This window comes from Ranitomeya variabilis, chromosome 2, assembly GCF_051348905.1.
Source record: "Ranitomeya variabilis isolate aRanVar5 chromosome 2, aRanVar5.hap1, whole genome shotgun sequence".
Classification (NCBI taxonomy): domain Eukaryota; kingdom Metazoa; phylum Chordata; class Amphibia; order Anura; family Dendrobatidae; genus Ranitomeya; species Ranitomeya variabilis.
In genome coordinates this window covers 925427769-925441012 of record NC_135233.1, presented here as the reverse complement: position 1 = coordinate 925441012, position 13244 = coordinate 925427769, and positions in this window count along the sequence as shown.

Here is a 13244-nt window from a genome sequence, read left to right as displayed (position 1 = left end):
CTTATACAGGAGTTGTGACTGTTACAACTCCATCAGGTGAGCATACCTAGAATATTTTATACAACTTGATTAACAGATAACACCCTATTTGCGGTTTTTTGTCTCTCCAGTTTTACCATTTGATTCACTTCAGTAAACCATCACTGGTATTTTTCTAAAGTGGTTCAGCTCTCATTTTTTGCTCTGGCTCCGCAATCGGCGCCTTTTCTTGGAAGATTCTATTATATACGTGAGCGGCTTAAGCTCATGAAAAATGAACATTTTACTACTCTTAAACTGCTTCACTGTTTCCGAACCCTGAAACAGTAAAAATATGCAACAAAAGACTGAAAATGTGCACAGAAAGTCAATTTACATCACTTTGAGCTTCATGCATTTTTAGATGCCGGTTTGCAATCTGCCTGAAAAACAGGATTGTGCGAGGTTGTGTAGAACAGTGACATCAGATGATGTCAGCGCATTACAGGGGCCCTGCGATGAACTGTCAGCGGAGGTAATTTTCCGTGATGTATTTCCCTCTGCCGCTGCCAGGAGAGAGGACACTTAAATTCATTCTCTCACTGGCAATGCTGTGTGAGAAGATTCTCATGCAGCATTGCCGTAAAGCGAGAGAATGAACTAAGGTAACCTCTTCAGTGATGCACTGCAGGAGCAATTTTCTCATGTCAGTGCATCACAGGAGGCTTATAGAGCAGTGACTTCACTCGATATCACTGTTCTATAGGAAAGATCGTCGTGGGACACTTGTTATTAATTGGACTGCGCCGGACAGGGAGTATATGGTTGGTTTGTTATTTTTTATTTTTTGCAGGTGATCGGTGGCTTTGAGGATTTAGGCATTCTTGTATGGTGAAATTAAGAATATTAAAATACTTTTTTCTGGCTGTGTCTTTATTTAACTATTTCACTACTATAGGATTAGTAATGGATAGGTGTCTTATAGATGCCTCTCCATTACTAACCAGACTTGATGTCACCTTACAATACAAAGGTGAAATTAACCCCTTATTACCCCATATGCCACCGCTACAGGGCAGTGGGAAGAGAGAGGCTGAGTGCACCATTTCTGGGGTGGCTGCATGCCGGTATTAGTAGCCAGGGGGGCCAATATCCATGGCCCCTCTCTAGGCTATGAATATCAGCACACAGCAGTCTGTGTAGCCTTTCTGGCTATAAATTATAGGTGGACCCCACGTCATTTCTTTTGGGCCCCCTATTTTAATAGCCAGTAAAGGCTGCGTAGACAGCTATGGGCTGATATTCATAGCTTGGGAAGATCCATGGTTATTAACCCCTTCCCCGGCTATAAACACTGGCCCCCAGTTGCCGGCTTTTCCACTCTGGACTTGAAAATTGCACGGGAGCCCCTCCATTTTTTAAAATTAAACAGATATTGCGCTTAAGGCTGAGGTCACACTTGCAAGAAACTCTCAGGAGTCTCACACTTCAATACCACTGCCGCCAGCACTCGGGACTGGAGTGTGCGGCTGCATGTATTTCTATGGAGCTGAATGCTCCGGTCCGAGTGCTAGTGGCAGTGCCGGGTATTGAGGTGCGAGACTCATGCAAATTTCTCGTAAAGCGTGACCCTGGCCTAACACAGATTTTTTTCTATCTAGTGTGATCTGATGTTTTGACCAATCGATCTCTGACCAAAAATACTGTCTTCTGCACTAGCCCTTAGATATTGGATTCTGATCATTCTCCTTATCAGTGTTGAAAATGAATAGAAAGCAAACACCTTGAACTACTTTGAGGGCTTTTTCTCCTTTCATTGCCTTATGAATATTTCACAGAAAACTAAAGAGTAGTGTTGAGCGATACCTTCCGATATTTGAAAGTATCGGTATCGGATTGTATCGGCCGATATCCGAAAAATATCGGATATCGCCGATACCGATACCCGATACCAATACAAGTCAATGGGACACAAATATCGGAAGTGCTCCTGGATGGTTCCCAGGGTCTGAAGGAGAGGAAACTCTCCTTCAGGCCCTGGGATCCATATTCATGTGTAAAATAAAGAATAAAAATTAAAAATAGGGATATACTCACCCTCTGATGCGCCCTGGTTGTAACCGCTGCAACCAGCAGCCTCCGTTGCTAAGAATGCAGTGAGTGAAGGACCTTCGATGACGTCGCGGCTTGTGATTGGTCACGTGACCGCTCATGTGACCGCTCACGCGACCAATCACAAGCCGCGACATCATCCTTCACTCGCTCATTCTTAGGAACGGAGGCTGCCGGTTGCAGCGATAACAACTAGGGCGCGTCAGAGGTGAGTATATCCCTATTTTTTATTTTTATTCTTTATTTTACACATAAATATGGATCCCAGGGCCTGAAGGAGAGTTTCCTCTCCTCCAGGCCCTGGAAACCATACACTGGGAACTTCCGATTCCGATTTCCGATATCACAAAAATATCGGAACTCGGTATCGGAATTCCGATACCGCAAATATCGGCCGATACCCAATACTTGCGGTATCGGAATGCTCAACACTACTAAAGAGGTAATTTTAATGTTTGTAAATTTTGCATGCATATTTTTAGAGTATACTTATTGGTTGAATTAGAACCACTTATTGCTCATTTAAAGGATTATAGTGCTTATTTTAGCCACTTTACTATAGCAAAGCATCTTATTCTCGGAGATTGCCCTTAAATTGTCTCATTTGTAATCAATTTTAAGTTAATTGCATCAATATATTCGCTTGTCAGAGGCAATAGAGATTTTATGTCATCTAGATAGCAATATCTGTTTTCACCATTTAAACGGTTGCCAAAGCATGATGACTTTTGGAAAACTTTGTCTTGTAAAGTCAAACAACAAAGGCATCCTCCTTTGTGTCGAATGTAAAGACTTTATACTAGCATTTTAATGTGGCAGTATGAAATGTTTTATTTGAAGTCCAATGCATTAATACTCCTAATTGTTTTAACGGATAGAAAGAAAGGTTGAAGCGATTGTTGATCAAGGTGAAACAGAGATCACTGTTTCGATCAATTTTTACACATACATTTAAAATGCATAGAGCTTCAGAGACTAGCCAGAGTGTTACTGACCTACCAGAAGCAGGGCTGTCATAAGATTTATTAATGTCAACAACCTCAAGGAGTTATCAATGACAAAAAGCTTAACTCTTTCTTACCATTTACCAGGTTAGAGCTATAGAGGTTGTTCATGTTCTAAGAAAAATATACTAGCGGCAGTAATGTCTTCAAAGTAATAAGATCAGGCATACTCTCTTTCTCTTACTTTGTAAATCTAACACTGATATGCAGAGGGATTGGAACCCATGACATTCCTTTCTTTAGTCAACTGAGCACTAAGGCTTGTCATAGGAAAGGCCCAGTGCCTCTGATTGCATACACTGTTCTTGTCACCTGACCATTGCAACCAATCGCACACTTCAGTGATCTGATAGCTGAGGAATAAGAAATTATTATTATTTTTATAGCAACATAGCAACATTAAATTCATGGTGCTGTACATGTAAAAAGGGGTTACATATAAAGCATCATATAGAATATAGATTACTACAGTCCCTACCCATTATCCACACAGTCCCTATCTCTATTCCCTACTGTACATGTGCTTTATTTCATCCTGCGAATAAAGCTTCTTTGAATTAAGTTGAATTGATTATAGTGAACAAACTATTGATGACAAACTGGTACAGACGGGAGAGGGCTCTGCCTTTACAGGCTTAGAGTCTATGGGATAATGAGGAAAGAGAAAATAAGTTGAAAGACTGCCACATCTGTGGTTGTGGTGAAGTGGCAACGGGGTAATTTCAAGCTGTAAGCTTTCCTGAAGAGATGAGTTTTCAAGTTCCATCTTCAAATTGCCTCTTCCGAGAAAAAGAGGACTTGAACTCTATAATGCCACCTGTTGGAAGTAGGAATCCTACAAGTCACAATCGACCCTTTAACAAGTTGTGTAATATGACTTAGGAAAAAAGCCAAATCAGTATCTCAATTTGCAGACACAGTGTTTCAGGCTGTTGGAAATTCAAAATGTAATGGAAAGTCGAACTTGCGGGGCACAGAATTCCAGAGAATGGGGGATACTTGGCAAAAGACTTGGAGGTGATTGGGTGACGACCATATGAATGTGGAGGAGAGAAGGATTTCTTGGGAGAACCGAAGATTACATGTGAGAAGATATTGAGAGATTAGTTCAGAGGTATACAGCGGAAACAGATTATAGACAGCTTAGTAGCTTTGTAATGTTAATACTTTGAACAGGGATCCAGTGGAGGATTTACAGAAAGCAGAAGTGGAGCAGCAGTGAGAAGAGATGTGGATTACTAGGACAACAGAGTTAAGTACAGACTGGAGAGATGTGAGAATGTTAGCAGCAAGTCCACAGAGGAGGAATGCAGTAGTCGAGGCGTGATATGATCAGGGCATGTGTGGCACCCCAGAGTCTGGTTGCCTCCCTCTCAAGGGTGATGTCATGCCTGGAGGCAATAAGGAAGGTCCCCATGCCAGGTAACACAGTGTACATGTCAATTCCTGCTCCAGGCCAGAAAGGGGAGCTTCCTTATAAATTCTGGCCAGCAGGTGAGGTTAGTGAGTCAGAAAGAAGTCAGCTGAGAGAGTAAACAGGGGAGTTGTCATGGAAACGGAAGCTGGCTGGAGCTCCTGACAGGACAGTGAGAGAGGAGAGTTGGCAGTTGGTCTGTGGAAAGGGAGGGGACAGGAGCAGAGATAAGAGCTCAGGGGAATAAAAACTGAGTATAGCTGACCCCAGAGCAGAGCTCTGATAAAAAGGGACAACAGAGTCCTTGGCTGGGAGGGTGCTGTATGCATGACAGCCGAATCTGGAGGGCAGGGGACTGCAAGTTCCCTGACCACACCGAACACCTGAAGGCATGGTAGCAGGCCAAGAGCCCGGGGCTGACAGTGAAGAGGACAGTGCCAGTGAAATAGGCTCACGCTGTCTAACTTACAGGTTATAAATCATCACGCAGGAGGGGGCCACAGCTTAGCTACAAGCAGCAGGGTCCCTAAAAGAGAGCGCAGAAGGAAAGCCCCCAACCTCACCTTGCAGGGTGGATCCCTTGAAAGCCTCCAGGCAAGATGGACTCAATCCATCTTCTGTAATTGGTACCCCAGATTGCATCTACTTTCAAGAAAAAGGTAAAGAAAACTGCACCTCTCTGTGACCTTCACGTGCAGCGCCCCAGGGTCCTGGTCATTGCAGTAATGTCAGTCTCCTCAAGGGGGAGTGATGTTACGTTTAAAGGCAATAAAGGAGATCTCTTCACCAGGTAAACACAATGCATGCAACATGTTCACACTCCAGACCACAAGGGGGAGCTCTAAGCCTGTTTAAGGTGAATTCTCCTATAAAACATCCTGATCTGGAGGGAAAGGGGGTTCAGAGTTGAGTTCCGGTGAGGAAGACAGGGGGAAAGGAGGCAGAGGAGCCCTGTGGCCTGAATTGTCGCAGCTCCTAGGAAACAGACGGATAGAAAGCAGAACATATTGCAGCAAGCGTGAAGGAAAGTCATAGCAAAAGGAGAGGATATCAGAGGGAGATAAGCCAGGAGCAGGCTGCTTCCTTCTGAGGCAGAAATCCGGTAGCCAGAATACAGAGAGAGTTAGGATCACTACGCTTTACTTCAGGGACTAGCAGGACAGCTAATTGCAAGTTACTTGTCTGCACCTACACCCAGGAGGCATGGTGGCACCTCTCAGAGGCCGGGGCGTGCTAAAGTCTCTAAAAACAGCCTCAAGCCACCAGTCATATGGGTTTGTCCTATCCTATCCGAGGGACAGAGAGAGTGACATAACATCTACAACAGTTGTGAGGACCTTATGAGAATCTTAGCAGTAAGGGACTACAACACTGCAGCGCTAGAGGAAGGCTACTGATTTCCACCTGGATAAGGGGACGCTGGATTTGCCTCCAAACCGGCCGGACTCTACCTGCCCTGTGATCTGGTGCTCTGGACTGTGGATGCTGAAGCCTTCAGTAAAAAGGTAAAGAGACTGCAACCTTGTGTCCTCGTTCTTCACTGCGCCTCTCACCATCCACCATCTACATACTGGGAAGCCCTGGGGACATACTTCATCTGTGGTAATGTATATATCATCTAGCTGCCATAACATCATCCCAGCGGACCCGTTAAAGCAGCGTCGGTCACCCTGACCGAATACCACAGGTGGCGTCACAAACATATCCCTTTAAAAACCTTTCCCCTTTATTCACGGACATCCCTAGGGCCATGGACCGGGTCAGCCACTGTGACATCCCCCTGAGAACCGAAGGACCCGGTACCGAGTACCCCTAGCCCTACGGGGGTGATTAATCTTGGCGTCACGAACAGGATCTACTTAAGCCTGAAAATCGGGTAATGTGTGCCTAAGAACTGTGCCAGAATTGTATTTGAACTGTGATTTCTGAAAGGACTGTGTATTGCCATTTACCGCCAAAAATTCCAGCCCAAACCGCCGCCATTACAGCGCCACGAGGAGCGCAGGAGAAGAAGAAGGGCGTGTCGTCGTGGACATGACCGAACTGAGAAGCACGAAAAATAATGGCCGCCCAGTCTAAATATCTCTGTACCTTGAGGACGTGTCCGTCAGCAGCCAAGATCCGCCTCCTGATCCTCAATGGCGGGCGGAGAAAAAGAAACAGAAACCACCCCCAGGGAAGAGATCGGGAAAAGGACGAGGAAGAAGCAGACATGGCAACCCCCTGGCACCTGATTGGAAATGATCTGGCCCAGTGCAGACCTCCATCACCAGAGGAGTGCCCAGGCCTGCCGCCGTTGGAGAGTGTGGGCCTCTCCGAGCTATCAGTGGAGGAGTTGCAGTCCATGCCGCCGCTGATCCTAGCGCCTTCCTCGGTGGAGTGGAACGGCATCGGTGGAGTCGCCTCACGCGCAGGTACCGGAGACGGCCCCATCCCGGGGATCTGCTTGCCCTCTGTGACCTTCCCCCGCTATGGTCTCCGGAAACCCAGACAGCCCTTCTTCATGGCTCCTGACTTCAGGGGCACAACCTTAGAGTCCTCCCCTGGGGAGAGTACCAATGACAATTAATATCGAAGTATAGGGAAGAAGCGGAACAAGAGGCCCGGGGTGACCTGCAGGACAGCCTTCCACTAAAATGGGGTGTCGTGGTATTTTTCCATCTCCAGAAGGGGAAGGGTTTCATCCAGGAGATCGGATTGCCAGTGAGGGTCCATGTCATCAGGGACGAGGTGGAACCCTGCCTCAGAGGGGAATACCCAGATCCAGACTTATACCAAGGGGATGCTGTGACCTACACCCGGCACAGGAAAGGAAACAGTTGGAGGGCTCAGGATGTCCAGAGATGTGCAGCCCTTATGGCGTCACCTAGGGCCCAGGAAAGCGAACTCACCACTGAGACAGCAGCTGCAGCCCCAGTTGTAGCAAATGCCCACACCCAAGCTACGCAGACTTCCATCACTGCCCATGATTAGGGTTGAGCGACTTTCATTTTTTTAAGATCGAGTAGGGTTTTGGGAAACCCGATTTTGTCCAGAGTCGAGTCGAGTGCAGTCGGCCGATTATCGCTAAAAGTCGGGGATCGACCGAAACACGAAACCCAATGCAAGTCAATGGGGAAGCATAGTCGGCAGTGAGTGGAGGCCAGGAAAACACCTACAGTGCCCATTTTAATGCCAAAAACATCCATTCTTGTTTCTGAAGCTTGCCAATCTTAATTAACTGTATAATAATAGTTGGGCATAAGGAATTGGGGGAAAGTTGTGGGGGGAGTAGGGCTGGCTCAAGTTTTTCGTGGGCCCAGGAAATGCGGACTACGTCACGGCGGTGTTGCAGGGAAAGGTAAGTATTTAAAAGTTGCAAGTGCTGTGATCCTGAGCAAGCAGGGGGGGCCCACTCGTTCGCATTGCCACTGGCACAGGGCCCCTCAAAGTACGGCGGTGTGTTTGCATGGCGGGGGCGCCTCCCACCAGCAGCGACACTTTTGCGTACTCTGAGGGGCCCTGTGCCAGTGACGTCGCCAACGAGTATGCCCCCCCACCTGATGAAGGAACCTGCACTTTCATCTGCACCTTCCTCTTTGTCCCTGTGTAAGGTGGTATAACATGCGGGAAGGGGAACCTTACTTTCAGCAGGGTCAGATTCTGGCTGTGTAGAGTACAAGGGGAATGTAGTGGTCTAGGTCAATGTACCAGCAGACTCATTTAGCAGTGGCTGGGCAATGGGCAGGATGAGGAGGAAACAGATATAGGGCCAAAGAATAAAGTAGGCTACATGCAGTTCAAAATTGGTAACAGGACTAAACAGGCGGCATTGCTTTGTTCAGTGGAGTAGCAAACCCAAGAGCAGCAGACACTGTTTCAAGGGCCTAACCACACTAGTAGGCCAAATGCAGTTTAATATCTGATAGTATAGGGCGAAAGCCAGAATGTGGAAGCTCAGCTTTGTTCAGTTGAGGACAACACCAGGGAGGGGCAGACACCTTTAGTAGGCCGGAAAAGCCTATTGCATTTTTTAAAATGGTAATTTGGAGCAGAAGGTTGAAGCTCAGCTTTATTTAGTTGAGGGCAACACCAGGGAGGGGCAGAAGCCGTTAGTAGGCCCTAACCACCATTTTTTTTTTTTTTAAAACCACTTAATGAGAGCCGGAAGGTTGAAGCTCAGCTTTATTTAGTTGAGGACAACACCAGGGAGGGGCAGAAGCCGTTAGTAGGCCCTAACCACCATTTTTTTTTTAAAACCACATAATGAGAGCCGGAAGGTTGAAGCTCAGCTTTATTTAGTTGAGGACAACACCAGGGAGGGGCAGAAGCCGTTAGTAGGCCCTAACCACCATTTTTTTTTTAAAACCACTTAATGAGAGCCGGAAGGTTGAAGCTCAGCTTTATTTAGTTGAGGACAACACCAGGGAGGGGCAGAAGCCGTTAGTAGGCCCTAACCACCATTTTTTTTTTTTTTAAAACCACATAATGAGAGCCGGAAGGTTGAAGCTCAGCTTTATTTAGTTGAGGACAACACCAGGGAGGGGCAGAAGCCGTTAGTAGGCCCTAACCACCATTTTTTTTTTAAAACCACTTAATGAGAGCCGGAAGGTTGAAGCTCAGCTTTATTTAGTTGAGGACAACACCAGGGAGGGGCAGAAGCCGTTAGTAGGCCCTAACCACCATTTTTTTTTTTTAAACCACATAATGAGAGCCGGAAGGTTGAAGCTCAGCTTTATTTAGTTGAGGACAACACCAGGGAGGGGCAGAAGCCGTTAGTAGGCCCTAACCACCAATTTTTTTTTTTTTAAAACCACTTAATGAGAGCCGGAAGGTTGAAGCTCAGCTTTATTTAGTTGAGGACAACACCAGGGAGGGGCAGAAGCCGTTAGTAGGCCCTAACCACCATTTTTTTTTAAAAACCACTTAATGAGAGCCGGAAGGTTGAAGCTCAGCTTTATTTAGTTGAGGACAACACCAGGGAGGGGCAGAAGCCGTTAGTAGGCCCTAACCACCATTTTTTTTTTAAAACCACTTAATGAGAGCCGGAAGGTTGAAGCTCAGCTTTATTTAGTTGAGGACAACACCAGGGAGGGGCAGAAGCCGTTAGTAGGCCCTAACCACCATTTTTTTTTTTTAAACCACATAATGAGAGCCGGAAGGTTGAAGCTCAGCTTTATTTAGTTGAGGACAACACCAGGGAGGGGCAGAAGCCGTTAGTAGGCCCTAACCACCAATTTTTTTTTTTTAAAAACCACTTAATGAGAGCCGGAAGGTTGAAGCTCAGCTTTATTTAGTTGAGGACAACACCAGGGAGGGGCAGAAGCCGTTAGTAGGCCCTAACCAAAGTTGAAGGCCAAATGCAGTTTAATTTCTGATACTATAGGCCGAAAGCCAGAAGGTGGAAGTTCCGATTTAGACAGTGGAGGACAATTTGAATTAGGGACTGCAGACAGACTTAGTAGGCTGTCCCCTGTGGACCATGCATCCACCACATTAACCCATTGCGCCGTAATGGACACGTAATCTTCCGTGGCCATGCCTACAGGTCCATGCGTCTGTTGTCAGGTGCACCTTTGTACTCACAGATTGCCAGAGTGCATGGACAATGCGGTCTTCTACATGCTGGTGGAGGGTTGGGATGGCTTTTCTCGCAAAAGAAGTGTCGACTGGTTAGCTTGTAGCGTGGTACAGCGTAGTCCATCATGGCCTTATTAATAGTAAATAAAATATATAACTAGGCTCTATGAACTTTTAAATAGGTTCCAGGGGTACACGGGCAGCATTGGTGTGGTCAGTGGAGGAGTATTGCAAGTAGGGGCTGCAGACAGGCTATCAAAGGCCTAAAATAACAAACAGTAGGCAGTCATGGCAGTTTTACATCGGTTACATGGATACACAGGCAGGCACTCCAGGCAGCATTGTGCTCAGTGGAGGAGTATTGCAAGTAGGGGCCGCAGACAGGCTATCAAAGGCCTAAAATAACAAACAGTAGGCAGTCATGGCAGTTTTACATCGGTTACATGGATACACAGGCAGGCACTCCAGGCAGCATTGTGGTCAGTGGAGGAGTATTGCAAGTAGGGGCCGCAGACAGGCTATCAAAGGCCTAAAATAACAAACAGTAGGCAGTCATGGCAGTTTTACATCGGTTACATGGATACACAGGCAGCTAGGTGGTGAGTGGAGGAGTATTTAAAGTAAGGACCGCAGACAGGCTATCAAAGGCCTAACATAACAAACAATAGGCTCATGGCAGTTTTACAGCGGTTACATGGATACACGGGCAGGCAGCTTGGTGGTGAGTGGAGGAGTATTTAAAGTATGGACCGCAGACAGGCTTCGAAGGCCTAACACAATAAAATGGGCTGGCTGTAGGCACTTTAAAATTGGTTCCAGGGGTACACGGGCAGCAGTGGTCTGGTCAGTGGAGGACTAGTGGAAGTATGGACCGCAGACAGGCTTCGAAGGCCTAACACAATAAAATGGGCTGGCTGTAGGCACTTTAAAATTGGTTCCAGGGGTACACGGGCAGCAGTGGTCTGGTCAGTGGAGGCCTAGTGGAAGTATGGACCGCAGACAGGCTTCGAAGGCCTAACACAATAAAATGGGCTGGCTGTAGGCACTTTAAAATTGGTTCCAGGGGTACACGGGCAGCAGTGGTCTGGTCAGTGGAGGCCTAGTGGAAGTATGGACCGCAGACAGGCTTCGAAGGCCTAACACAATAAAATGGGCTGGCTGTAGGCACTTTAAAATTGGTTCCAGGGGTACACGGGCAGCAGTGGTCTGGTCAGTGGAGGCCTAGTGGAAGGAGGGACCGCAGACAGGCTTCGAAGGCCTAACACAATAAAATGGGCTGGCTGTAGGCACTTTAAAATTGGTTCCAGGGGTACACGGGCAGCAGTGGTCTGGTCAGTGGAGGCCTAGTGGAAGGAGGGACCGCAGACAGGCTTCGAAGGCCTAACACAATAAAATGGGCTGGCTGTAGGCACTTTAAAATTGGTTCCAGGGGTACACGGGCAGCAGTGGTCTGGTCAGTGGAGGCCTAGTGGAAGTATGGACCGCAGACAGGCTTCGAAGGCCTAACACAATAAAATGGGCTGGCTGTAGGCACTTTAAAATTGGTTCCAGGGGTACACGGGCAGCAGTGGTCTGGTCAGTGGAGGACTAGTGGAAGGAGGGAGCGCAGAAAGGCTTCAAAGGCCTAAAATAACAAACAATAGGCTCATGGCAGTTTTACAGCGGTTACATGGATACACGGGCAGGCAGCTTGGTGGTCAGTGGAGGAGTAGGGACCGCAGACAGGCTATCAAAGGCCTAAAATAACAAACAATAGGCTCATGGCAGTTTTACAGCGGTTACATGGATACACGGGCAGGCAGCTTGGTGCTGAGTGGAGGAGTAGTGCAAGGAGTGTCTGTCCCAGTACTCCCAAAATATAAATAGATGTTAATGTCTCGCAAAACAACCAAAACAAAAAAAAAGATGGCATACTTAGGTACAGGGGTGGGCTCATCTGCTGTGTTTCTGACATAGTAATTTGGCAGTAACTATTTAATGGTGCCAATATAGGACACAGACACAGACTACTTTAAGTTGCATCATAGATGTCTACAAATTTGTATTGTCAGTGCCAGACATTGAATGATGTCAGCGAATAGACTAAAGATTGGTGGAGCTGTGCGACATAATTTTGCACGTAGTACAGCCCAGTTTGAGCTGGGGTAGGGGGGAACTCTCTTGAGGCCGGCGGGACCGCCCCAGGGCCACTCATGTTACAACGGTGTGTCTGACGTTGGGTGCGCACCACCACCGCCAGAGACACTACATTGTACTATGAGGGACCCAGTAGCAATGCCGTCAACCAAAAGCGAGCACACCCACCTCTTCAGACAAACAGCAGTCTCACGGGTGCTTGCGCCAAGTCGCGATACCACGGCCCCGTGTGGGGAGTTTGGCCATTTAGGGAGGTGTAAACATGTCGTATGCTGTACAATCTGCAGCAGCAAATTAGACATTAGAAAAGTAATTCACAGGCAAGAGCTTTTCATAGGAAAGCTAGGTGTCGGCCGGGCAAGGTGGGGCAAAAGATTTTGAAATCCAGTTGTGGTTCATTTTAATGAATGTTAGATCGTCAACATTTTGGGTAGCCAGACGAGTCCTTTTTTCGGTTAATATTGACCCTGCAGCACTGAATACTCTTTCTGATAGGACACTTGCTGCCGGGCAAGCAAGCTCCTGCAATGCATATTCTGCCAATTCTGGCCAGGTGTCTAATTTGGAGGCCCAGTAATCAAATGGGAATGACGGTTGAGGGAGAACATCGATAAGGGATGAAAAATAGTTAGTAACCATACTGGACAAATGTTGTCTCCTGTCACTTTCAATTGATGCAGCAGTACCTGTCCTGTCTGCGGTCATAGCAAAATCACTCCACAACCTGGTCAGAAAACCCCTCTGTCCAACGCCACTTCTGATGTGTGCACCCCTAACACTCCTAGTCTGCTGCCCCCTGGAGCTCGTGTGAGAACGATCACGTGCGCTGTGTGCTGGGAATGCCTGAAGCAAACGGTCAACAAGAGTTGATTGTTTGGTTGCTAATATTAGTTCCAAGTTCTCATGTGGCATAACATTTTGCAATTTGCCTTTATAGCGTGGATCAAGGAGGCAGGCCAACCAGTAATCGTCATCGTTCATCATTTTCGTAATGCGTGTGTCCCTTTGTAGGATACGTAAGGCATAATCCGCCATGTGGGCCAAAGTTCCACTTGTCAAAT